General features: G+C 31.6%; 1 protein-coding gene across 3 annotated transcripts in view; it reads left to right on the plus strand.

Annotated features, from left to right (window-relative positions):
- Positions 1 to 25,250, plus strand: part of LOC127733840 (myocyte-specific enhancer factor 2C-like) — a 93,191-nt gene that overhangs the window by 17,294 nt on the left and 50,647 nt on the right. For 2 of the 3 annotated variants that reach the window (XM_052243244.1, XM_052243245.1), the window contains one exon: positions 6,699 to 6,816. The gene's annotated coding sequence lies outside the window, so the exon portion shown is untranslated. Of the gene's footprint in view, positions 1 to 6,698; positions 6,817 to 19,662; positions 19,848 to 25,250 lie in introns of those variants that run through there. The other variant, XM_052243246.1, reaches the window with a different exon arrangement.

The following is a 25,250-nucleotide window of genomic DNA, read 5'->3' on the forward strand; positions in this document are numbered from 1 at the left end:
ATTTAAAAAAATTACGTTTTTTTAAATTTCCTCTCATAACAAGTTTGCTTTGATCAGCTTTCCATAAAACTATCAAATTATTAGGAAAGATGGTCATTGTTTTAGGATGATTTCATTTTTTGCTGCAGAGATGTAGGACTTGGATGGAGAGTTGTCTCATTGGCACTCATACCACATCTTATATCTATGTACCAATTTTTCATCAGGCTTAACTATAGTAATCTGTGTCAGAATGTCTGTTTACTTTTGGACAATTTTTATGCAGAGTTTTAGGCGTTTTACTGTTGAAGATAATCAATGTTATAAGGACATTTTGATTACTACTGAGGGCAGGCTTATCTTAAATGTTTATGTACATCTTCTGTCAGTGAGGTGGATTAAAGTATATTTTGTGAAATTCTAGTCCATATCAGTAGCACACTAAATTTATTTTTATTTCTTAACTTTTTTTGTAATTTTTCCGTTCATCTTCAAATTATGATGGTTACAAAAGCCATGTTGTCAAATTCAATTATTTTACATAGATATTTGGTCTTTTTCTTTAGTAATATTCAGCATTTAGCATTCACCTATCAATCTAAAATTGAGAATTGAAATGGGGAATGTGTCAAAGAGACAACAACCCGACCATAGAGCAAACAACAGCCGAAGGCCACCAATGGGTCTTCAATGCAGCGAGAAACTCCCGCACCCGGAGGCGTCCTTCAGCTGGCCCCCAAACAAATATGTATACTAGTTCAGTGATAATGGACGTAATACTAAACTCCAAATTATACACAAGAAACTAAAATTAAAAATGATACAAGACTAACAAAGGCCAGAGGCTCCTGACTTGGGACAGGCGCAAAAATGCGGCGGGGTTAAACATGTTTTTTGAGATCTCAACCCTCCCCCTATACCTCTAGCCAATGTAGAAAAAACAAACGCACAACAGTACACACAGTAGAGAAGTCAGAGTCCGATGTCAGAATAGGAAACAAAAGAAAATAAACAAAATGACAATAATACATAAATAACAACAGACTACTAGCAGTTACTGACATGCCAGCTCCAGACCTCAATTAAACTGATTGAAAGATTATGTCTTCATCATATATCTACTCTGTAATGAGAGAAGGTTATAAATTAATTTGAAATTGCTGTATTTTATAAGAACTTACAAAAAGAAAACTACTTATTTATATAATCTCCTTTTTGATCTTACCCCAGTATCTATACATTCTAGTAAAAATTTGATCAAAACATATAAATACTCTATTTTTTATACTCATATTTAGCAGACGGTCATTAGTATACCATATCACTTGTCCAACTTTTTATACAGTTTCCCCTTTGAACTAGCCACGGTGCATATATATATTTTGGAAAATGTTGTTTGTGCTGTATTTACACCCCTCTACCATGAAATTTGTTTTTGCATGCGCACATGCACATAAAAATTGTGGTTTTAATCCAACGCAATTGATGCACACGTATAAAAATTGCGGTTTTAATCCAACACAATAGATGCACACGTATAAAAATTGCTGTTTTAATCCAACGCAATCGATTGGGTTGGATAAAAACCGCAATTTTTATATGTGTGCATGCAAAAAAATTTCTTGGTAGAGGGGTCTAAATACAGCACAAAAAACATTTTCCAAAAGACAAAAAAAATGAAAAAGGTATTTTAACAATATATATATATATATTTAGTAATAAAAATAAATTACTGATGAACCTACTTTTATGCTATTTTCAAAATAATCTGAATACATGTATAGTAAACACAAACAGATGTAGTTGTGTTTATTACTAAATTTAATTTTTTTTTCTACAATATTTAGTAACATATGTTGTACTTTCTTATGTTTAAAAAAAAAATTAGCTCCTTGAACTTATAATTATCATATAATGATATATTTATTACTTTGTTATGCTTTGTAATCCTTGTTTTTACTCATCCTGTTACAAACTCATTACCTTTATAATATGATACATGTAATTATGAAATGTTTTTACAGCCTTCAGATCATTCTTGTATTACAACAAATCTCTGGAAGTTTATTCCGTCCTGAAAAATGATATACAAATTGTAGGGCAAGGATAAAAATAGTTTAACTTTTGCCATTCTATCCAGGCACTGATTAAGACAGGGGCACACCCGGCATACATCCCCAGTAAAAACCAAAATATGTGATTTATAGGTAAAGTTGCAGCCAATTTTTAGGGCAAAATATGGTGCTCTAACTCCTAATTCTCAGGATCGCACTCCCTAAACGTAAAATCCTGCATCCACGCTTGCTATCAAAATAGCTATTGGGAGGTAGTTGCTTCTTCTCTGACAGTATAAAATGAAATCCTGAAATTGCTATTCCAATTTCATAAACTGCTTGGTTCAAAATTAAAATGATTGATAAGAAAATTCCCTGTCTAGATCGATAAATAGGTTAAAGGAGGAAACAATTATTTTATAATTTTGACAAAGACATTTTCAGGATGTTTCAATAAAGGGAAAACAGTTAATATGAATTTATTTTGACCTAGATATTTTCTGCTGATTAGACAGAAAAACACTTCATATTATTTTTAAAGAAGATATTTGATGGGTAGGTTGATAAACATATTTAATGTCCAGCCCTTGGCAGTAGGAGTATGTTCTTTGGTCTGTGCTTCCTTCCCATACCATTCAGGTTTAAGTTTTGATTTCAGGTAGATTTTGTAGTTTATGATAAAGTTGGTTCATATAAACTTGGCACTTAGTACATATGCATTCTTTTAACATTGAACTTTTAAAAATATGTCAAATTACTAGGGTTTTGTCTCAGATTTTGCAGTTCAATGAACATGGAAATGTGATATAGTGGTATCAGGTATCCATGTACTTTTGTTTTAATTTTATCCCATACATTTTCATAGTGAACAGTTAGTATTTTGATTTTTGTCATAGCCAATTTCTGAGTATTATATATATAGTGGAAACAAGTCCTAATGTAATTGTGACCAAGGTATGTTCTAGTTTGTGTAGAATAAAAAGGTTATTATTTTAATAATTGCTGAAACATAATACCCAAGCACTGATTATTGTACACTTTTTTAAGAACTTATAAAAATTTATTCATGATATATCATGATTAAAAAGGGGGGGGGGGGGTAGTCCAGGATTGTTCTGAGTTTTGACTGTCTTTTTTGTACTGTTATACTTGATGGGGCACCAACAAGTCCAAAAAAAAAGACAGCGAGACGTCAGTGCAACTCATGGACTGGTTGGGAGATTATGAGTTTTCAAAAAACTAGTTTAACCATGCCACATATTCATGTGCATGTCCAAAGTCAGTGATTGTATATTATCATTGGAGAATTTGGTACATGGAATATTTTGAGACTTTCTTTAATATATATTCAAATTTTTTCTGTACTCTGGGTCATTGACATTATTGTAAAAAATTATGTTTATAAGTGAAGACCATAGTACATTTTGACTTAGATAAATTGTTGGGTTAATGTCTCATTGACATATTCTTTACTTATCTCCTTTTTATTCCTATATATGTCATTCTGTTTTCTATTGTATAGATCCTTTATAATACTCTGAGACCTGGGACTAATACATGAATAGTCCCAGCTGACACTTAAAGGAATTCACAGGGTGTCGATCATAAAGGATGTTTATACAGAAACCATATTATATTATATAAATATTAACCATAACTGATCGGTCATATAAAAAACTTATTAAAATTTGTATTGGTACATAAAGGTGGGTTTTAATGCAAAATAAATAGGCCATATCATAGAGGTCAATATGAAATGTCATTTAAGGTTAGAAAGCTTACAGTTGCTATAGATAGATGGATTAAGAGAAATACTTTTTCTAATGAAAGAAAGTTGTTATTCTTTGTATCATTTACTATATCTTTTCAAATATCTTGTTGAAAAAATATGTTAAATGGATAATGATGGCCAAACACTACCTTTCCGCCCTATGTGCTAAATGAACATCTTGACCAGATTTGAAGTTGAGTGGATTATAACTGTCCATCTGTCTAGTAAGATTGACCACTGGCATTGTCCTAGACCTTTGATGTTCTCCAAGTAGCCCCTCCCATTATGATCAACATCTGCAGTAACAGTTAAATTTCCGTCACTTTTCAACTTGTTGAAAATTTTAAGTTTTTGTAAGTGTTTAAAGAGAGATAGGAAAAGGTAATACTAATTAAGGTAAGACATTTTTTGGTGAGAATAGTTTTTTCCTGGCCTATTAAAAAATGGTACATTTAGAAAGAGATTTTTTTTTTTTATGAAAATGGTGTTTTGAAATAGTTTCCATACTTTTAAATTCTCAATTGTAACAGTCAATGTACATTTGAGTTACCCTTTTATTTGTGTCTTAATGTTTTATTTGACTCAATCTCATTTAAGAACTGTTCAGTATAAGTAGCAGAAATGTTGAATTGGCTAACTGGTACTTAAGCATGAATTCTTTTGATAAATTGCATACTGTTGTTGAAAAATATATGTTGGCCTCTTTTGGTTAAAAGTGTTTTTGAGTTGCTGTATAATTGATGGATACTTTAAATATCATTTTGTTCATACATACATCTCCTAGGAATGTATTTACAAGATATTTATAATTTAGAATTGCTGTTTCATCACAATTTCTTTTTATTTGAAAGTATTCATTTTCAGTCTTTTTAGATTAACAATCATCACAATCAATAAAAGCATTTTATTGAAATTTGTAATACAAACAGTAAAAGGGCTTCCCTGTTTTATAGAACAAAACTAATTGTACCTTATACAATCATCTTACAAATCATCCTTCCAGAGACTGGTTTCCACACTTAAAAGGAATGAAAAAATTTTATAGAACAAAAAGTCCAAAACTTATTGTACCTTATACAATCATCTTACATTAATCATCCTTCCAGAGAGACTAGTTTCCACACTTATAATATAGAATGAAAAATTGTTAAATTCTTTTGCATGTTATTTGTGATAGAAGAGTTACTGCTAAGTGAATCCTGTAAGATTTGAGTATTTTAATTCACAGTGGAGACTATCTGTCAATATTCATCATAAGTTTGATTATAAAAGAATCAGATTTTTTCCTCAGAGTATATTTTCTCATGTACATCTTTGCCCTATAGTATTTTCATGAAATTTACATGTTAGAAATACCATACTAAAATTAAGTGCTGCTTTACGTATACATGGCCATGAAAATATGGGTTTTTTTGTTTTGTTTTGGGTTACATTTATAGATAATTGAATTAGGTTATTAGGTAAAATATGTTTACTTTTTTAAAATATTTATTTCAAATGTATTGTATTAGAAACAATCTTACTTTTTATTATAATTATACTTAAAAATCTCAATAAACAGGTTTAAGATATATATACAGACATACTTTTCTAGGCCTATAGCTAATTTAGTCAAATGTATGTCACAATACAAATTTTACTGCAGAAATTTTAAGTTAAAAGAGAATTATTATTTATTACAATTATATATTGTAAGTCAGTGATGAAAGCACATGTTACATTCTAATCTGCATCTGAAAAAAAACCCCAATGAATTTAAAAGTACAACTGATGTAAATAAATGTAAAGAACATCAGTACTAATATAAGTAGAATTTAGGACCTTAAATGGATGGATGGAGGGATGAATTGATAAATGGATGGATGGAGGGAGAATTGATAAATGGATGGAGGGAGGGATGAATTGATAAATGGATGGAGGGAGGGGTGAATTGATAAATGGATGGAGGGAGGGATGAATTGATAAATGGATGGAGGGAGGGATGAATTGATAAATGGATGGAGGGAGGGATGAATTGATAAATGGATGGAGGGAGGGATGAACTGATAAATGGATGGAGGGAGGGATGAATTGATAAATGGATGAAGGGAGGGATGAATTGATAAATGGATGGAGGAAGGGATGAACTGATAAATGGATGGAGGGAGGGATGAATTGATAAATGGATGGAGGGAGGGATGAATTGATAAATGGATGAATGGAGGGATGAACTGATAAATGGATGGAGGGAAGGATGAATTGATAAATGGATGGAGGGAGGGATGAATTGATAAATGGATGGAAGGAGGGATGAACTGATAAATGGATGGAAGGAGGGATGAATTGATAAATGGATGGAGGGAGGGATGAACTGATAAATGGATGGAGGGAGGGATGAATTGATAAATGGATGGATGGATGGATGAATTGATAAATGGATGGATGGATGGAGAATTGATAAATGGATGGAGGGAGGGATGAATTGATAAATGGATGGATGGAGGGATGAATTGATAAATGGATGGAAGGAGGGATGAACTGATAAATGGATGGAGGGAGGGATGCATTGATAAATGGATGGAGGGAGGGATGAATTGATAAATGGATGGAGGGAGGGATGAACTGATAAATGGATGGAGGGAGGGATGAATTGATAAATGGATGGAGGGAGGGATGAATTGATAAATGGATGGAGGGAGGGATGAATTGATAAATTGATAAATACATGGGTTGGTGAAGTGGTTTCATAATATAAAGTTGAGTAAGTGTGTTATATTTGCCAGAGAGGCAACCAAAAGATGAGATAGAAACAAAGTTTGACAACTCTTTCAATGGACATTTACATATTTTCCATCCAATTTTGGTCAAAATTATTGTAATAATAGTAACATGAGGAATTCTTTTTTTAATTTTAGAAATGTTACAGTTGAAAGCCAGCAAATAACATAAGAAGCATAAACTTCATATTAAAAGAGAAATATTAAAAGCAAACATTGAAGACCATCTACCAGATCCAAGGAAACTTGGCAGCAGGTATGTACTTTAAAAATTGAAAAAAGGAGGCAGAAGATAACCAAAGGGACAGCAAAACTGACAAGTGGAAGAGAGACAACTTCCCTTAGAAAGTCATATTTTTGTCTATATATGCACTCATGCATCTTTACTTTGTAAAATATCAAAATACTTAAAATCCTGTGAAAAGGATGGGATTACTGTTAATTTAGAAATTATTAAGATGTTTTTATTAATGCAAAAAATGTGCCAGTATCAGGTTAGCAATAATAAAAACTTTCATTCATAATTTCAGTAGTGATTTTCCTTTATCAAAATTTTTGTAATCACATTAATTAGATTTTGCATTTTTCCCAGAAGTCAAGGATTCACAATGATAAATGAACACATTAATTTTAAAATGTACAGTTTACAGTTGTAGTGTTTTAACCATTTTAACATCATTCTGTGGTCTTGATTTATTACCAGTAATTGTCACTGAAAAACTATATAAAACTATGTCTTTGTCTTTTTGGTCTACAGATAGTCGTCTCATGGCAATCTTTATATAAAAGTTCATGTAATATTTCATTTTCACCACAGAGTGAGGAAATAGCAAATATATAGTGATAATATTGACAAGTATATCCATGTTAAAATGAGCATATAGCATGACATGAAAGAATTATGATAGTAAAAGGCAAATTCAGGACTTTCTTTTTCAGACAGACCTTGACAGGTATTAAGACTGGTTCAAACAGTAGTCATTTTTTTATGCCCGTAGCGGAGGGGGCATTAAGTTTTACCCTTGTCCCTCTGATACGTACGTCCCAAAATTGGATTCCGTTCTCTTACTTTAGTTTGCCTCAACCAAATGTTCTAAAACTTATACACAATGCTTATTACCACAAAACACAGATCAAGTGTGAATTTTGGTGGCGTCACTTTTACCGTTCTAGAGTTATGCCCCTTTACAAATGGAAAAATTGCTGAATTTTTCGTTTCCATTCTCTTAAGTTTGCCTCAACTAAATGTTATGTAACTTATACACAATGCTTACTACCACTAAACACAGATCAAGTTTGAATGTTGGTGGCGTCACTTATACTGTTCTAAGAGTTATGCCCCTTTACAAATGGAAAAAAATGCTGAATTTTTGTTTCTTTTCTATCACTTCAGTTTGTCTCATCTAAATGTTATGAAACTTATACACAATGCTTATTACCACTAAACACAGATAAAGTACAAATTTAGGTAGCGTCACTTTTACATTTCTTGAGTTATGTCTCTTTATAACGAAATATGCAAGCCGGGGCATCATCTGTGTCTCATGGACACATTCCCCATTTATTTTAATAAGCATAATTTTCATAGTTTTGATTTTCACTGCTTTTTTTTGTTTTTGTTTACCCAACTTTAATGACATTTTAAAATACACTGGAAAGGAGGCAAACTTTTCAGAACAAAACACCAATATGGTCAGCATTTGTGATTTAAATAGAAAAAAGTTGTTTAAATGAAAAAAATGTTACCTTAACCTTAGTGTATGTATATACACTAAGTAAGTTAAATTACTTCCAATCTAAAGAACTGTTTAAAAGAAACCAAAAAAATACAATATTGAATATGTCAGAAGAAAATAGATTTACATGATATGTATAATAATGTTATTTTCACAGCAGTCCAATTTTTTTTACATAATTTGTAAATATATATCAACCTTGTGCAACATATTGACATAAATTTAAAGAAGATGTATCATGTTTTCAGATGCATTGATTTATCACAAGGTTATACAAAAATCTGCTGATGTAATTGCCCTATTTTATAGAATTTTAGATCTTAACAATAAAAGGTCCTTTTATTTTGTTGCTATGGTAGTTATAAGTATATATGTACGTTAGGTGTGAAACATTGCAATCGATTTGATGTATTTCTAAAGTGTGAAGAAAATAGTGTTACTTTGATACCAAAGTGTAAATTGATATTAAATTATTTTTATCTGTCATAAGTATATCATATATATCATAGTTTACTTTTAAGAATCAATCTGTTCAAAAGGCAGATTTTCATCAAATCCTTTCCTCCATTTATCTAAGGCTCCCTCCTAATTTTACACAGATAATATGTATTGGCCCTTTCCTGCATTAATCTTAATGACTCCCCCCTTGATTTACAGAGATCGTATCTATCAGCCCTTTCTTCAAAATCATCTGAAACTCTACTGAATTTCACACAGATCATATCTATCAGCCCTTTCTTTCAGTAAATCTGGGACTCTCTCCTAATTTTACACAGATCACATCTACCGGTCCTGTTCTGCATTATAAATCTTTGAATCTCTCCTGATTTTACACAGATCACATCTATTTTTATGCCCTCGCCGTAGCGGAGGGGGTATTAAGTTTTACCCTTGTCCGTCTGTATGTCCCAAAATTGGTTTCCGTTCAATAACTGTAGTTTGCCTCAACCAAATGTTATAAAACTTATACACAATGCTTATTACCACAAAACAAAGATCAAGTTTGAATTTGGGTGGTGTCACTTTTACCTTTCTAGAGTTGTGTCCCTTTACAAATGAAATCAAAGTACTGAAGTACTGAACATCGAATGACTGCAAGTTCTTGTGGATGGTCACAAGCACTTGTCTCAGAAAAAAAAATCACATCTCTATACCTGAAAGTGAAGTTAATGTACAGAGATATATTTTTTCTGAGACAAGTTCGTGCGTGGATGATGAATAGATGACAGGGAATTCAACATCACCGTTATAACTATTATATTGTAGTGATACAAATCAGTATACTTTGGTTTGTTGTTATATATTATATTAATATTTGTATATAGCAGTTACATGTATATATAATTTTCATGCATTTGTATATCATTCTATTCTACTATTCTAATAATAGTGCAGTGCAAGTGCATAGTGGACACTCTTCTGTAATAATTCGCTTTTTCTAATAGATTGGATTTGAGTAGGGCTTTCCGATATATTGCTATCGCCTAGATTTCCATTACGTAACTTTCGTTTTGGGTTTGTAACCGATCTATAAACATGATAAATACGCGGATATAAACGAGTGCAAACTAACATTCCTTATTGTTTGTTATAAATACATCTCTTCAATGAATACTGATAGAAATATTTTTGTTTAGAACATAAATTAATAATATGAAAATGTTTTGTCGTTAGATATATATATATATATAAGTAAAAAATTATCGATAATATCTATGCACACGTACCGAAAAAGGCAAGGATCGGTTACTCTGTAATTGTTTTTGCGGGAAAATAGGAATGCCTACTTATATCCAATCTTTTAGAAAAATCGAATTTTTACAGAAGAGTGTCAACCATGCACTTGCACTGCACTATTATTAGAATAGTATAATAGAATGATATACAAATGGATGAAAATTATATATATATGTAACTGTTATATTAATATAATATATAACAACAAACCAGAGTATACTGATTTGTATCACTAAAATAAAATAGTTATTACGGTGAGGTTGAATTTCCTGTCATTTATTCATCATCCACACACGAACTTGTCTCAGAAAAAAATATATCTCTGTACATTAACCTCAGTTTCAGGTATAGAGATGTGATTTTTTTCTGTGACAAGTGCTTTTGACCATCCACAAGAACTTGCAGTCATCCGATGTTCAGTACTTCAGTACTTTGATTTACTTATATATATATTTCTAACGACAAAACATTTTCATATTATTAATTTATGTTCTAAAAAAAATATTTTTATGAGTATTCATTGAGAAATGAATTTATAACAAGCGATAAGGATTGTTATTTTGTACTCGATAATGTCAGTGTGTTTATAGATCGGTTACCAGTCAAAAACGAGAGTTACATAAGTAGAAATCTCTGTGGTAACATTCACGGTCATCGCAATGTAAAAATGCGGAATTTTTCGTTTCTGTTCTCTAATTTTTGTTTGCCTCAAGCAAATGTTATGAAACTTATACACAATGCTTATTACCACAAAACACAGATCAAGTTTTAATTTTGTTGGAGTCACTTTTACCACTCTAGAGTTATGCCCCTTTACAAATGGAAAAATTGCTGAATTTTTCGTTTCCGTTCTCTAACTTAAGTTTGCCTCAACCAAATGTGATGAAATATACACAATACTTATTACCACAAAGCTCAGATCAAGTACAAATTTGGGTAGCGTCACTATTACATTTCTTGTGTTATGTCCCTTTATAACGTTATATGCAAGCGGGGGCATCATCTGTGTCCAATGGACACATTCCCCATTTATTTGTTATACTAAATGCGCTCCCTCTTTATTTTGGTAAATAATTCGATTCAAAGTCTGAGTATTTGGAACCCGTGGTCTGTTAAAAAAAAAAAAATTCAAAACAGATTTTCTGTGAAAAAATTTAATTAGCGCCTTATTTTACACAACACATTGAACTTCTGTATAAGGCAAATTTGTATTTTCGTCTTGGCCATTACACTTTAAAAAGATAAAAATAAAAATGTGATAATTGAAAATGTACATTTTAGAACTCGTCCTAAATATCACTGAGTTATCAGGGATGATAGAACTAATTAATGAAGAATCCTAAATATCACTGGGTTATCAGGGATGCAGACCTGCCAACTATCCCATTTATGGGGGATATCCCCCATGAGAGGTGTTGAACTGAATTTTGAAATTCTTTATTATACGAACTGAACACCTCAAAACAGGCCTTCAAATGAGTTAAAAGGGTATTTGAGCACATACTTACTCATTCAAACAATATAGTAGTAGATTAAAAACACTTATGACAATATAAGAGGAGCATTAGGTCCTCTTTCGCTTAAAATCCCCCATGGAGATTTTGAAAAGTTGGCAGGTATGGGGATGATAGAACCAAACTTCTAAGGATAGGATGGGTAGAAATAGAACTGAATTTATTAGTCTGACAGATGGATAACAAATATAGATATATATAGTTCAGTCTCCAGTCTGGCACCATGCAGTATCACATTAAAAAGTCTATCATAAGAGATCGTAAATTGTTCCTAGTCATATCATAGTTTGAGATTTAGGATGTCACATTGCAGCAGATTGCCTTTCATTATATTTACAAGATTCACAAGGTGTTTCTGTTAAACAGAATAAGTCTGTCTTACACATGGCATATCTTTCATTGGTATGAGATATTTGACATGTCACATGATTATAATCTGCGACTGAAGTCTAGATATGTGTAATGCAATTTAAGATGTACTTATTTGGTTTTAGTAGTATTAGTACCAATAAATCCAAAGAAAAGTGAGACAAGAACACAAATGTAGATAACTTTCCAATAGTTGTTATTACACACCTGGTGATCATTTCACCTTGATACAGGTATAATACAGGTGTTAAAACATCAAATCAGATAGGGTTGAGTTTTAATTCTCAAATTTTTGATTTTCTTCATCCTAACTAATTAGATAATTTTGAATAACTTAGTAATCAGCAGTCTAAACATGGCAGATAATTGGCATTTGTTTGCAAATACTTTTTCTGTCAGTCCTTGTTATTAAAGATATGCAGACATTACAATGACCATGCCATGAACAGATAACTTTATTCAAAACTTTTCTATATATAGTTAAGGAAATTCTTAGATGTTTGAGGACACATTAGATCTGAAATAAGATGACTGCTTGGAAACCCTGTCAATCTGTTACCATGGAACTGATAGCACTCAGGTCACAAATAAGGTTTCAGAACTGAAATATGACTATAGAGTATCTGTGGTTGATTTGTTACATTAATTTCAAACTGTCAGTTCAGGTATTATTTACACTTTAGCTTGGTTGCTTTTTTATGATCTGCATTTATTATGAAGTTGACAAAAAAAAATAGCATTCAAGATATTGAGCATTCCAGAGGTTTCACTCTTTTAAAATACTATATTATAATTCAAACAGAGTGTTATTGGACTATTATGATTGTACAGTTATAATCTAAATTCTCAGGACCAAGAAAAAATTCATTTGAGGATAGACAATATTGCAAAGAAAATACTATGCAATAAATCAAATCTCAAATTCTCAAATTTTAAAAAATGTTTTCTTAAATTTAATCTTATGCATCAAATTATGAAAATATACAATATTCCTATATTATATCGTACAAGCTTTAAGAAACAAGAAGAAAAGAGAGACACGCCAAAATTTTCTACTATATTGTAGTAAGAACAATTAAAAAAAAAGCACAATGTTTTTATCCCACTATTAAAAAATAACATTGAGGCAGTTTTTGAAACTCCCAGTTTTTAAAGATATTGCTTAGAATGGGAACAGAAGAAGGATACAAGAAGTATGTATAGTGTCCAGTGGCGGATCCAGGGGGGGTTCCGGGGGTTGGAACCCCCCTTTTTTGGACAATCAATGCATTTGAATGGGGACATATAGTTGGAACCCCCCTTTATCCTGGGTTGGGAACCCCCCCCCTTTTGAAAATGGTTGGATCCGCCCCTGGTGTCATTGAGACAGCATCACAACAACAATTATTTTTTCATGGAAATTGCTTTGGTTGATCTGTACACCTGTATTTGTAAAGTAAAAATTTCAATTGCAGCATAAAAATATATATTTGTATTGAATGGTAGGAGGCGTTAAGGATCAATGTCATTGAAACAACACAACAAAATTTATATTTTTTTCAAAAATAAAAGCCTTTACGTGTATATACAGAAATATTTAACAGAAACTGATGATTACAATGGTCAGTTTAAATCAGATGACCTTGACTAACTTTTGTTATGGACATTGCTACAGGCATGATTGTTGTGTATATTATTTTGTTAAATTGTCGATTGAAATAGATATAAAAATGAATAATTCTACAGATTGTTTAAAATTAGAAAGAAACGTTACAATACTTTTCAAACTACTTAATGTTTACCTTTACTTGATCAGGCCTTGATATGCTTCCAGTAAATGTCTTGTTTAATGAACTAAATTATTTAAAATTGTGGAAATCATAAAAAGGGGTGTTATAAAGCTAGTTAATGGATATAATTGGTATTGATGGCTGTGATTCTTGTAGAAATGTGTTGATAGATGTTAGTTTAAAATTTTAACTGTTTGCATTCTTTTCACTTTAAAGGAAGGAAACAACTGATGGTGATTTCCATTGCTTGCCTTAACTCTTTTATTTGACCAACAAAATATGTTTAATCTGTGAATTTTAGTACAATTTCTCATTTATGTTCAAACTTAAATCTCAGAATAGCTGACATTAAATGTTAGACAGCAGTAATCCTATATGAAGAATAGGATGTGGAATTGTATATAGCCATCTATAAAGCATAATGAATAGAGTACTGGACAATGTTGTCAGATTTTTACACCAAACAATTTTTATGAACCCTGAAAAATGGGACAAGAATCTAGTAAGCTGAGGGGATGGTCCATGTCTCATTTATTGTAGTTTTGGATCATCTCTGCAGGTAGCTGATCATCACAAATGTCATAATTTGCATGTTGTACATGTTGTTGAAATGTATAATATGTAATGATTTCCATGTGACAAGGTGACAACATATCAACTCCAATTCTCATAGCTACCAGAAATAGCACAGGTGTTCACATCATACTTTTAACACTTCTGTCTATGCTAAAATTACAATTTTACACCTATGCCATGATTCTCACTTACATAAAATAGTATTTTGTATGTTGAAAGACATTTTTTATTTCTTAATCTAGACTTATATTTTGCATTGAATGCTCTCGGTATCAACAATTAACAATTATAATGGTATCAACAATTAACAATTATAACGTGTTGTTTTCATTTTTAAAGCTGGTTGTTGTTTGACTTTGTTTTATAGAAAAACAAAGAATATGGAGTATCCATCCATGAAACAAAATCAGTATGCGTCATCCATCCATGACAAAAAATCAGTACATGTCATCCATCCATGACACAAAATCAGTACGTGTCATCCATCCATGACACAAAATCAGTACATATACAGCAAAAAACACACAAAAAACAAAGGATATGGAGTATCCATCCATGACACAAAATCAGCACATATACAGCAAAAAACACTCAAAAAGCAAAGGATATGGAGTATCCATCCATGACACAAAATCAGTACATGCACAGCAAAAAACAGAGGATATGGAGTATCCATCCATGACACAAAATCAGTACATGCACAGAAAAAACACACAAAAAAACAAAGGATATGGAGTATGTATCCATGACACAAAATCAGTACATTCACAGCAAAAAACACACAAAAAACAAAGGATATGGAGTATCCATCCATGACACAAAATCAGTACATGCATAGCAAACAAGCAAAGGATATGGAGTATCCATCCATGACACAAAATCAGTACATTCACAGCAAAAAACACACAAAAACAAAGGATATGGAGTATCCATCCATGACACAAAATCAGTACATTCACAGCAAAAAACACACAAAAACAAAGGATATGGAGTATCCATCCATGACACAAAATCAGTACATTCACAGCAAAAAACACACAAAAACAAAGGATATGGAGTATCCATCCATGACACAAAATCAGTACATTCACAGCAAAAAACACACAAAAACAAAGGATATGGAGTATCCATCCATGACACAAAATCAGTACATTCACAGCAAAAAACACACAAAAACAAAGGATATGGAGTATCCATCCATGACACAAAGTCAGTACATATACAGCAAAAACACACAAAAAACAAAGGATATGGAGTATCCATCCATGACACAAAATCAGTACATTCACAGCAAAAAACACACAAAAAACAAAGGATATGGAGTATCCATCCATGACACAAAGTCAGTACATTCACAGCAAAAAACACACAAAAACAAAGGATATGGAGTATCCATCCATGACACAAAATCAGTACATTCACAGCAAAAAACACACAAAAACAAAGGATATGGAGTATCCATCCATGACACAAAATCAGTACATTCACAGCAAAAAACACACAAAAACAAAGGATATGGAGTATCCATCCATGACACAAAATCAGTACATTCACAGCAAAAAACACACAAAAACAAAGGATATGGAGTATCCATCCATGACACAAAGTCAGTACATATACAGCAAAAAACACACAAAAAACAAAGGATATGGAGTATCCATCCATGACACAAAATCAGTACATTCACAGCAAAAAACACACAAAAACAAAGTATATGGAGTATCCATCCATGACACAAAGTCAGTACATATACAGCAAAAACACACAAAAAGCAAAGAAAAGGGCTTCTTAGTCTTGTTACCTATGAGGAATGTCCTGACTGTCTACCCTGTTAGTCATGATTTAGCACTGCAAAAGTTTTGAATTGATCAAATGATAAGTTTTCAGAATATGATGTTTATGAAGAATATGGTATACTCTTTTTATGATCTGCCCTTTAATTTGTTATACTACAGTGATTTTGAAGTGTCTAAATGTTATGTTATCTAAAGAAGGAGTGTTCCTGAAGAAATTCTCTTCATATTTTATTTACTATTTCATCTCCAGTAAAGCCTAAGTGCAACTCCATTGAGATTGTTTGATAGATTCCAAATTATTTCTAACTTGACAAATCTATTCTATACCTTATGAAGATGAATGTCTGCAGTGGAGGGAATTGTGTTACATTGTTGATCATTTTAGTTATGTTGCTGCAAAAGGAGTTTTTAATGTCTTTGGTGGTTCTTCTAAATGTTGAATTAATGGTTGAACTGCATGTACTAGAATACCCTTTTAAGGTATGTGTTTGAAAACAACATTGCTTTTATGAATTAAATGCATATAAATGAGGTAAGGACGTATAGAAAATGTATGGGCATATTTGAAACAGCTGCAACATTTATGTTATTTAGACAAAATTAATGGAAAAGACATTGTAATTGTTAGGATTACTTATTGTGTGTCATACAACAGGTCAACATAAACATTCATAAATTAAGATATGCCAGATTGGACTACATATAAGACAACATGTTTAAAAGACCAGATTTTGTCAAATTTATATCATGCAATAGTGGTAAACTTTATGTATTCCACATGGCAGTTCAAAATTATATGTCGTGGACACATGGTGCAGTATCTTCATCCATCAAATACTTTGTAAATGGTTGCTGCACCAATGTTAAAAACATCCTTACCACTAGTGAATATATATACATTTCTGTTTGTGTTGGTCCATTTGGCATCAATCAGTATGTAATGGAGAAAAGTTGGCTATTTAATGCAAAACTGTTTTAAAGGTTTTAAAATTAGGATGCCACTAGATGTTGACACCAGGACTGAGGTTTATGTTGACTTTAGGCACTGAAGTTTATACTTATCAGTCCCACTTTCTAAAAGGTATCTAGGTTAATGCAATGATTATTTCAATTCTTTTTCTTTTTTAGCCATGATGTTGTCAGTTTATTTTCAGTTTATGAGTTTGAATGTCCCTTTGGTATTTTTCGCCTCTCTTTTTCAAGTTCTCTTAACTACAGAAAAGGTTTAATTTCTGGTTCAGAGTTTCATGCCAACCCGTGACTGCCCCAGATACTGAGGTTTATGCCAGGAATGCCACCAGTGGTTTACAGCAGCAGAAACATATATATTTATGCTTAAAGGAATGCCAAAGTTGTTTACTCCCGGTAACGTGGTTTATGTCTATCACTGCTACTGTGAGTTTGTTTACCACAGATACTGAAGTTCATGCTTTATGTCTATCACTGCTACTGTGAGTTTGTTTACCACAGATACTGAAGTTTGTGCTTTATGTCTATCACTGCTACTGTGAGTTTGTTTACCACAGATACTGAAGTTTGTGCTTTATGAGGAATACAGCAATGAGTATTCAGGATGGTTGCCACTAGTTTAGCAAAAACTGCTTACCACTCTAGCACATGATATCACCCTGGGTTTTTGATGGGGTTTGTGTTGCTCAGCCTTTACTTTTCTGTGTTAAATGTTTTGTTATTTTTTTCAGATTGTTTCTAATTTGTGTGTGCTTCAATAATTTATTTGGTCCAGTGTAAACATTTTACAATATAATGCAAATAAAGAAAGTCTATTTTTCTACCCCTCAATGTTCTTACTTCCATTCATAAATCATTCTGTCATTCTAACATCAAACCTTATCCTTCTTTTATGTAATGCCTGCAGATATTGATCAGACTTTTTGGTGCAATTGAATTTAATGATGACTTACCAAATCTGTTTTTGAACTTCCTGTTGGCAAACTTTTCGTGGAATTACAACTCTAAGACTTTAAAATTTATGAAACAAATGTACTGGTCTGGTCTTTTTCTTGTGTAATACCTGTAGATCTGCAGCTGATTGTTGGTGCATTTCTTATGTAATACCTGAAGATCTGCAACTTATTTTTGGTGCATTTCCTGTGTAATACCTGTAGATCTGTAACTGATTTTCTGTGCATTTCTTGTGTAAAATACCTGTAGATCTGCAACTGATTTTTGGTGCATTTCCTGTGTAATACCTGTAGATCTGCAACAGATTTTTGGTGCATTTCTTGTGTATTACCTGTAGATCTGCAACTGATTTTTGGTGCATTTCCTGTTTAATACCTGTAGATCTGCAACTGATTTTTTGTGCATTTCCTGTTTAATACTTGTAGATCTGCTGGTGATATTTGGTGCATTTCTTGTGTAATACCTGTGGATCTGCAACTGTTTTTGGTGCATTTCCTGTGTAATACCTGTAGATCTGCTGCTGATTTTTGGTGCATTTCTTGTGTAATACCTGTAGATCTGCAGCTGATTTTTGGTGCATTTCTTGTGTAATACCTGAAGATCTGCAACTGATTTTTGGTGCATTTCCTGTGTAATACCTGAAGATCTGCAACTGATTTTTGGTGCATTTCTTGTGTAATACCTGTAGATCTGCAGCTGATTTTTGGTGCATTTCTTGTGTAATACCTGTAGATCTGCAGCTTATTTTTGATGCATTTCTTGTGTAATACCTGTAGATCTGCAACTGATTTTTTGTACATTTCTTGTGTAGTACCTGTAGATCTGCAACTGATTTTTGGTGCATTAGGGTAAAATTATGACTTACATGTCTAGTTTGTATTTGGTTCTGATTGATTGACTTTCCCCAAATAAGACTGCACTGACAGGGCATTCCTGTTCTACCAAACACATCTGATTTTACCAAAAAAATCAGTTATTGAAGCAATGGAAAGAGAAATAACCTTTGAAATCAGTACATCCTTTATGGTTTTATAAAATATTAGGAATTTATGAATTCCAGACCAACAATAATTTTGTAAAGAATATATTTCATAAATCTTATCAAATTACAGTAATTTTAAATGAAAATTCCCTTCTCCCTCATTATGAGCTGTGAAGAGTCACTTTGAAACTTTTCCACTTTCTTTAAATGTTTTGCATACACTTCACTATGGACTAGAATTTAAACTGGATGACACCACATCATTCAAGTTTTGCTATATGATGCATTTATGCTTTTATTTCATGTAAATTTCTGTCAACCAAATAAAAATTTATTCAGGAAACATATTTTTAAATGACATTGTCAAACCTAAAAAATAAATGGAAATGTTTTTTTTTATTAATCTTCAATTTTATCATTCATTGAAGCATTCAATTTATGACAAACTTTACGGATATAAATTGCTCCAATTCTTTGCACAAGGATCTTAGTTTTAAATTAACCTCAGCAGGACTGCAGTTATATTCTTTGTGTAATAAGCTGTATGAATTCTTCCCAGGTCAGTAAGACGTGTGACATCTGTGTTACCTTGCTCTTAAGAGATCATTGTACAGTTACGGTTACCTGTAATATTATACCTCAAACCTTTTTTTAAAAAACTTAGATGGATTAAAATCTCGTCATTGCTGCTCCATTGGTTTGTGACCTTGCTGGTGACGTCAAAGCACAGTGAAGTGTCATATTATGTCTTGTAAGATCAGAATAAATTACAGGTGTTTTTATGTCATATAGGTATAAGTTGTAAAATCATTATCTATAAGAAGATTGTGACAATTTGTATATTTGGAAGGATTTAAAACACTAACAAGCTATTTATGTGTTGAGGTAAGTATTGATTAACTTATGTATTTGTTTTGTTTATATTTGTTTATATTTAAGCCATGATTACTCTAGCTGAACATAATATCCAGATTGGATATAATGTTTAGTGGTTTAAAGTGGAGTTTTATTTTTGCAATGGTTTTTTAGGTCTTTCCTTATTTTGACTTTATTTCACCTTAGAAATAGTATGTAAGCAACAGTTAAGTTGCCAAGATCTTCCTATTTTTGTGCCTACTCTTATGTTTCAGATTATTATTGTGGAAGAATTTAAAATGGTGTTATTTTTAAACTAATATACTTATATTTTAAAATTGTGTTCCAGTTGTTATCTCGATGGTGACTTTACCCTCCTTTTATTCTCTTATTTATATTGGTGATCTTTGTTGGTCTTGTGTTGAGTTGTCACCTTGATGTGTACACTACATTGTATCAATGGTGACTTGAGAATCAGTGACACAACAGTTGTTTGGAACGCTGTTCTAAATGAAAACACAAGTACATATTGTACCTGTTGTATGTAAAACACAAGACTAATTATCTGTCTGAAAGGTGAACAACATTTTTCACTTTTGAATACTTGTAAAAACCAACACACTGACACCTATGTAAACCTGTTATAGTGTTTTTGTTCTTTAGCACTAAAGTACTTAGGTTTCGATTAAATTTATTCTCAGTTTTTTTTAGATTGGAGAGGAATTTTGAACTTAATATATTGTATAGACGCCTGTCTATTGTTAAAGACTGTTTGTTGTCCTTAAAATATATCATTGGTTATTTTTATTTGCTGGGTTTCATTGACATACATTCCCCAAATCTGCTTTGATTCATAGGATCAGAAATAATATATTACCATTGCCAATTGTTAATATCTTTCTTTGTTAAACATTTCATTGAATACAAATACGAATGACATTGCTCCAAAACCTTATAATTAGATACCATAGTCATTATAAAAATAAGAAGATGTGGTATGATTGCAAATGAGACAACTCTCCACCAGAGACCCAGTGACGTAGGTTGATTTAGCTTCAGGAATGGACTGATGGCATCTGTGACAGTCATTAGTATATGTGTTAATGTTTTTATTCCAAATTGCAGACACTCACTAGAAACTTTAAAGCTGAAGGTGATGGCATTGTCTTATAGATCTCTATAACTGTGATACTGCATGCAAGCTCAATATACCTCTTAGATGTAAAATAGATCTCGTGCTGATTTTTTTGTGAAATTATAACAAAAAGAGTGAAATTAAGGCAATTTTGATATGCAATCAAGAAAAAAAATGACCTTCATTAAATTTACTTTACAAGGTATTAAGTCTGATATTAGCAAGTTGGATTTAAGTAACACAAAATTTGACATTTCAGTACTTTTTTGGAACAAAATTAACACAACTTTCAAAAGAAAAGAGATATTTTCAGCTTGTTTTTGGAAAGTGTTCATTGTTCATAAGTTTATAATGCTTTTACCTTAATCACCAAGTTGTAAGTTATGATATTTTTTTGCAAAATTATACAGTTATTGGTTAGAGAATGCTCAGACTGTAATTGTGTAGACAAAAAATAGAATTACCTCAAAACAGAAAAATATCAACTGTTAATTTTTTTCTTCCAATTTTGATATAACTGTTTCTGGTAGCAAAATACTATTTATTGCAAAAGAAACAAAAAAGTTCCATCTGCTTATTTTAACAAAAAAAAATCAGAAAAACAAATTTAGATCCCATTTAGCTTTTTGGTAGTAAACAACTTTGCCTTAATTCTTGATGTTACATTCCCATGCAGGCATTCCAGCCATACATCATAGTGTTACAAATCAGAGTCATTTATTGTTACTCATTGATGATAGAAATACACAGCATGTCTTTCTTATTTGATGGCTCAGTTATTAGCAACATTGAGATAACAACACTGGAAATTTTGGTGGGTTATCTGCCCCTACTACTGTATTGTGTGCTCTTAACTTTTTATGGCATAGAACTTTTATAGAATAGATCTTATTATGTTCCATTGATGTCTTTGTCTGATCAGTAGACAGAGAGTAATTCTTATTTGAAATTTATCACAAAATCTTATTTCTCAGTAAAAAAAAAGACAATAAAATATAATGTCTAGATGTCTATACTGTGGCTTTTGTTCTGTTAGGTTGCTGTCCTTTTTCTTTCATTGATTTTAAGCTTGTTTTTATCAGTAGGAACGAGTTGATTGCATTGTTCTGTAAATGGAAAATTATTTAAAAATACATGTGACATTGAACCATTGATAAAAATCCCATAATTTGATTGGTGAAATGATGCTAAATTGAACAAAATGTTTCAGTACGAGGGGTAATTTGGTGTTTAGTTTTGTGGTATAACAGTCTAAAGCCACGTAAAACACTGCAGGGACAAAATGAATTTACAAGTCTCTGTAAACTGTGTAGGTGTTGAGCTCGGAAATAAGAGTGTTAACACCAACTATGCTTTATTTCTTTCCCGTTGATTTTAATGAGGAGAACATCAGATTTCCATTGATTTTTGTTCCAAGAAAAGCCTCTGTGAATGAAGAATCGGAATTTGGTTAGGACATATACATCCAATTAGAGTCAGTAATCAGTACAAAACAGTGGGTTAGGAGAATTGGGAGTGGGAAAGAGGTGATGTATACTTTACTTGGGTCATTTATTGATTTCTTCCTAGAATGTCCACACTAAGACTTGGTAAGACTGACAATTTGGATTAAGATATATTGCTCAGAACATTGTGGGAATACAATGGTGACATAATAAATAGATATTTAGTAGATCTATCCATTATATCTTGTCATGTGAGTACTGTATTATTGTCATTTGAAATATTTTAAATTTACAATAACTCCATTAAAGTGTCAACAAAGGTCTCAAATTTTTAGGATTTCAATTGAATTTAATTTTTTCATCAAAGATTTCTACTCCTCTTACCTCTTCCTGATCTTGTAATGATCATTATATTTAATTTAACTGGAATTCTGAATTGTAAAGTAGTTTCAGGTGCTGGCATGTAGGGGGAATATTTGCATGATGTTATTTTGCTTAATTTTAATATCAGTTGTCTATCAGAAAGGGAGATAAACCTTTGTTTAGTGAAACATATCACAATAGCAAAATAAGGAAGGCAAGAAATTTGATGTGACAATTTTAATTATGATTAACGAATTTATCAGAATAAATTTTCAGACCTAAAAAATGTTCAATCTAGGTGGAAGAAAGTGTATTTTCAGAAATAAAAATATTCAAACTTGTTACAGCCAAAGAAAGTATAATAAATTGGTAACGAACTATAGAAATATATATCATTGCACAGTGCTTAAAGGTTGAAAATGGGTAGATATGTAAGAAAAATGAGTGTGCACAATGGTACCATGTAACAGATAGTAACTGCTTGCCAAGAGGGATGTTGATGAAGCATATTGATGTGTACAAGTTGGTTAACCTGAGGCACTTGTCAGATCTGATGTATCTTTACTATGGATAATGTTTCATATATAATTGACTGCTTGTGGTATACTTGTCTGCTAGGTAGAACAGATTCTCACTAATTATCAGTACAAAGTTACATTTCAGAACAGGGTATCATATAAGAAAAAGTAAAATTACGAAAATACAGAACTTCAAGGGAAATTCAAAACAGAAAGTCCTTTATAAAATGGCAAAATCAAAAGCTCAAACACATCAAATGAATGGAATACAACTGTCATATTCCTGACTTGGTACAGGTATTTCCTAATGTAGAAAATGGTGGAAAAAGGGTTTATACCTCCATAAATACACTGTTTAAAGTGTCCTCTAGGAATAATGGTCTTGGTTACTGTGTTTAAAACATTAGGACTGATTACTTCAAGTTAGAAAGAAGATGTTTGCTTGTTCTCTATGTTGCTTACTTAGAAATTTGTAAACCTGAATTTGTAGTAAAAACTTGTTGCTGTAATGAAATCCAAATGTTGTAATAACTATAATATACAAACGTATTGTAGCATTAAAGTCCTCATATTGTAGTAAAAATTTACTAAGAACCTAAAAGATGGTGCAGTAAAAAGTTACTAATTTTTTGGTAGAATTAAACCCTGATGTTGTAGTAAAAATCAGTTTAAAGAAAAAACCTGTTTTATTAATAATAAAATGTAGTAAAAACTTAATCTATTAAAAACCTAACATAATAAAAACCTTACATAGTAAAATCATAATTTAAAGTAAAATTCTATCTAATGTAAGTTCTAGTAAAAACCTGAAATAACGTAGTAATTTTAAAGTAAGAGGTTTTTGGAATGAATATGATGTGAAAAATTCTATGTTCATTAGCTTCATCATATTTTAAGAAGATTTGTATCTGTTTCATATTCCTTTGGCAGCATTTATTCTCAATAAATTGATCTCTACTGTCCCATAAAAATTAGAACATGAAAGTCAATTTAAAATTTATGTATAAACAGTGTTGTTGGGTTTTCAGTTTATGAATATTGACACTGTTATTGATTGGAAATACACAAATTCACTTGAAAAAGCTTTGAAAGTTTCATTAGATAAATGTTGATATACAAAGCTATAAGAATTGATCTTGGCTGTTAACTGTAGACCGTTTTATGGTGTAGTCAATACTTTTCCTGATTCATCAGATTGATCTTAATTGTTTTTATTAAATAGTGCATTAGTTGTGAAACATTAATGATTGTGATAATATACATGTATTCTAAAACATTACCTAGGAAGATTCTAGCAAAATCTGAGATAATCATTGCACATTTTTAACATAAATGCTTGAAATATTTGCCACATGACTATCTGGCTTGCCTGACACTCAAATTTAAGCATTTTTTTTATTTCTTAACATTTGGTCATTCTATTTTGTCCATTTTATATTGTTGGGTTGCTGTTCCTTTTACTCTGAATTTCTTTTCATACATATTCTGTATTCGGTTTTACTGCAGATCTGATTTACATTATGTTTCCATTGTTACAGTAGGAAATCTAGTACACTTCACTTTTGCAATACAGTTATACAGTTAATGTTATGTTTCCTGATTTACAAGCAATAGTCAGTGGCATGTCTGTATTTATGTGTGTGCAGAACTCATTGCTTCATGTTTTGGAGAAACAATATTGTCTTTGTTTTATCTATTATTTTCATATTTATATTTAGGAATTTGAATGGCCTTTTTACATGATTATCTTTGACATAGAAGAACTATCATGATGCTGCTCTCTCCTGAGTATTCTTTTCTGAAATATAATTATTTCTTGCCTTTTAACATCTGTCTGACATCAAAGTTTCTTCAGTCTCCTCTATTAGGTATCTGCATTCCTTTGTTATTATGATAGTACATTTTCCTTTATGAAGAAACTCAGTCTTAACAGGGGTTAGAGCAGATAAATCCCCTGTGGGGAACCCCAGTA

The sequence above is a fragment of the Mytilus californianus genome, unplaced genomic scaffold (assembly GCF_021869535.1).
Source record: "Mytilus californianus isolate M0D057914Y unplaced genomic scaffold, xbMytCali1.0.p SCAF_3, whole genome shotgun sequence".
Lineage (NCBI taxonomy): Eukaryota > Metazoa > Mollusca > Bivalvia > Mytilida > Mytilidae > Mytilus > Mytilus californianus.